Genomic DNA, 4564 nt, shown 5'->3' with positions numbered 1-4564 from the left:
TAAAAATACTTGTATCATGATTTATATTTTTATTAAATAGTTTAATAAACATATATATATTTAAATATAGATTTGACATTTAATGATAGACAACTAAAAATGGATATCACAGTTTGACTTGATTGTTGCATTCCTCTTTTGTTATGTGATTTCTCAATTTAGAATATAAGAAGTTTGGTTATAAAATAAAGGTCAAGTCCTGCTATTAGTCCCTGTAGTGTATATAAGTTGTGGATTTAGTCCATGTATTTTAATTTGATCAAATTTTAATATTTGTATTTTTTTGAATTGATCAATTTTTAGTCCTTATAGTTTTGAATTTTGAAATTTATGTCATGACCAAATAGTAGCAGTTGAATCCGTTTGGTTAAAATTTGTTATTAGTCATGTATTATGCGTAAAGTTTGTAGATTTAGTCTATATTCTCCAATGTGATCATTCTTAGTTTTAATATTTTTTGAACTTTGAAATTTCAAGCTTGAAGCAAATGGTGACAACCATTAAACTCACCGATCGACCTTTGTGAGTTATATATGGAAATAACAAATTGACATTGCATTACACTTGTGTTAATATGTTTGCCGCACAAAATTTTAAAATTCAAAAAGTATAGGAATTAAACATGATCAAATTAAAGTATAAAGATTGGATTCACAACTTACGCACAATACAAAAACAAATAGTAGAACTTAGTTTGAAGAAAAGATCACTATAGTTTTTAGAGTCAACTAGACATTATTATATCTACATGACAATTTTACTTCAAATGTTTTTTTTAAAGAAAAACAAATACTTAAAATGCTAATTAGATACTACTTTATATTATGTAAATTTTTATTAATTTATAAAAATATATAAAAAGATAAAAACACACTTACAATAAGGTGTTAGTGTAATTAACTTAATTGGAGAATTTTTTGTTAATTTATACATTTATACATTATGTCAATAATTACAACATAAAAGTCTTGGCTTGAATAAAGCGGTAGTTAAAATTCTTGTCAAATACTCGTTTTTGCATGAATTTGAACTGTGTTACCCTTATCTCCTACCCCTAATATTGTATCGAAAAAATAATCACAACATACAAGTGAAAATATTTTGTAAATTTTTTTTTATAATTTTTTAATTTAAACTTCATAATTATTATTTTTTAAATAAAATATTTTGAAAGAAAATTTAATTGTTAAAGGGCATGGCTCCTAGAGCATGTGGCTCCAGCTGTGCCTCCCCCTGTCTGTATAACAATTATTTGTCCCAATTACTGTTTTGTAAGTGAACAAAAGTAGACCCACCATTAATCATTTTTTTATAGTTTGGTTTTTATTATTAATAGAATTTTTATAATTATTTTATGTTTCACAGTAAATAATTTAAAATGAAAATAAAATTATTTTCATAAAGATAATATAACAATATTTATTATATCTTCTAAGGGGCGAAGTTAGAAATTTTTCTAAAAGCCTACCTCATTTGATTTAAGACTCGACTCTTAATATAAATAATGTTATAATATGCTTTAAGTTCGTATACCTTTCATACATTTGAAATTTACCTCATCTACTTTTATTTTTAGGAATTTATAGTTCATCTACTTTTTGAATTTAAAAATTCAAGTTTAATTGTTAACATCAGTAAAAAAAATTTTATTAAATTTGTTGGGGTAGCATTTTGAAATAGAAAAATATTAATCACTTGATAGTCATGTAAGAAAAAAAAAGACGCGGTGATGAACCTAAATTTGATGGAAGAAGTTTAACCGTGTTAACAATTGGAGGTAAAAGTATCATGGAGGCCTCTATACTAGAAATTAAATTGCATTTTGCCCTTTTTACTTAAAAAATGGGTAAATTAGTCATTTTACATTAGATTAAAAAGCAAACTGGTCCTTTCTGTTAAAAATTTCATCTATTTTTACTGTTAAAAACTGGTGTGGTTGACTAGAGGTGATCATGGGTTGGGCTACCCGGCCCAGCCCGACGGCCCGCCCGAAAAATGGGAGGGTTCGGGTAAAAATATAGGCTCGAAATATGAGTTTGGGCAAAAAAATAAGGCCCGTTTAGAAAACGGGTCGGGCCTCGGGTAAAATTTTTTGGCCCGGCCCAGCCCGAATTATATATTAAATATATATTTTTATTTTTAATCAAATATATATTATTTTTAATCAAATATATATATTTTATATATTAAATATATATATTTAATATGGGCTGGGCCAAGCCGGGCTCGGGCTTAGCAATTTTCTTTCGGGCCGAGCTTGGACAAATTTTTAGGCCCATATTTCGGGCCAGACTGGGCCCAAGCCTAGACAATGGGCTTAAAATTTTGTTTGGGCCCAACCCGGCCCGACCCATGATCACCTCTATGGTTGACGAGTGTCACACAATTACACATGGCATGTCATGTGTACCTCATTCTAACTCATAGAACCAGTTTTTAGCAATAGAAATGGATAAAATTTTTAACATAGGATCAACTTACTCTTTGATCTAAAGTACAAAGACTAGTTTATCCATTTTTTAAGTAGGAAAGAAAAAATATGGTAAAAGCACCATGAAAGCCCTTGTATTTGGAGTTGAATTGCATTCTATCCCGTTTACTAAAAAAGGGGTAAATTAGTTTTTGTATGTTAGGTTAAAGAGCAAAGGGTCCTTTTGTTAAAAATTTCATCAATTTGTACTATTAAAAACTGTCCTTCTACGTCCACATGAGATACACGTGGCACACCACATGTAATTGTTTGGCTATTCCGTTAGTCACGCCAATTTTTAACAATAGAAATGGATGAAATTTATAACAGAAATGATCAATTTACTCTTTAATCTAACGTACAAAGACTACTTTGCTTAATTTTTTAGTAAAAGGGACAAAATGCAATCTAATAAATAAATAGGGATCTCTATGGTACTTTTATTGGCAAAATGTGATCTAACTTTTAGTACAACGGTTCCCATGGTACTTTTATCACAATTGGATTTATGTTCTTAAAATTGAAATGTAAATGAACTAAATTCCTAAAAATAAAAGCACAAAAACAAAATTACAAATATATGAAGAGTATAAAAATTCAAAAGGTAAAAAGACCTCTCTAGTCCCTTTCAATTTCAAAATCGAGCAAATTGGTCCTTCTCAAAAAAAATAATCCTTTTCAATTTCGAACGTGAGCAATGAAGGACAATTAATTACGACATTAATGTCTTCCGTCAAAGGTTTCGCCCCCCACCCTACGGAGAGCCATGTACGATTCACGGAGGGAGGCGCCTCGACCATACGTGGACGTACGATCACTCACCAAGAGACTCTCCATGTTTGGGGACAATACCTTCCATTGTCGAGGGATTGAATCGGCGTCCACGATAACAACACTTCGAATACTACTCTCAGAGGAACTAATTCTTCTTAACAATAAAAGATTAAATTGCTTTGATATTTTTTAAAAGAACTATTTTTCTCAACATTGAGAGTAGCAGAGAGAATTTTTTTAAAATTCAAAGCCAGTCTTATGTTATTAAGTCAGATCGAGTTGGATTTCTTTTGCTAACCCTAAATTTTAGACCAAGATTCCACTGACAATGAAGGGTCCACTTCCTAGTTTCTACCATTGGAACACAACAGAATCACGTGCGCAGTTTCTCATTTTCCCAAACTGCTGCTTCGATTCAACTTCAACAGTATATACACCTTTTTTATTTTAATCAAATTACAAAAATCTTGCCGGCCATTGATGAATTGATTGCCAAGCTTTTCTTAACCAGTTCTCACATTAAGCTTATCAAACATCAAACATTATCTCCTACAGTTACCATAAACCCTACAGTTTCTTTTTTATCCTTTTGTGAGACCCCCATTTTCTTTAAGCTCCCTCAAGGCCTAAGACAAGATTTGTTGGATACCCCATTGACCCCAAAATTAATTAATTAATTACTCAAATTGTGGCTCATAATATCTGCTGCCATGAGAAAGAAACATTTATTATATTGTAGAGTTCTTGGTTGGACCACTAGATCATGATTTTTAACAACAATATTTTTGTTTGGTTGCTTAATTCCATGCATGTATTGGTTTAGAGTTTTGGGTTCAGTGGTCAGTCAAAAAATTTTAATTTGGGGTTAAAATTGAATTATAATTTTTTTGGAGGGTTAAAATGAACTTTTAACATTGTATTAACTTATATTTTTATGATTTTTAAAATGATTATATTAAAATTTTTATCATTTTTTGGGTCAAGAGTCCTACCTTCCAGACCAATCTTCCGATTTTTATTGGCATAGGTAATTCATGCATTTTTTATGTGAAAAATATGGCATTTACTTAGTATCCTCAAAGTATCAATATCGTGTTAAGTCCTTTCGTCAGCTTAGCGCTATTAATCTAGGTGTTAAATGTCAGTTTAGATTTAAGGTAAGCATATTTAAAAAATGTGGATCAAATTGTAAACATGTGTATACTTACATGCATTGATAGTTTGGGTCTAAAAAGACATTATGAATAGATTTTAAAAAGGCTAACACATCAAATACGAGCAGCTTATGAAGTAGGTGCAGATACGATTTGAGTTGCCATT

This window comes from Gossypium hirsutum, chromosome D02, assembly GCF_007990345.1.
Source record: "Gossypium hirsutum isolate 1008001.06 chromosome D02, Gossypium_hirsutum_v2.1, whole genome shotgun sequence".
Lineage (NCBI taxonomy): Eukaryota > Viridiplantae > Streptophyta > Magnoliopsida > Malvales > Malvaceae > Gossypium > Gossypium hirsutum.
Note: the sequence above shows the minus strand (reverse complement) of the source record.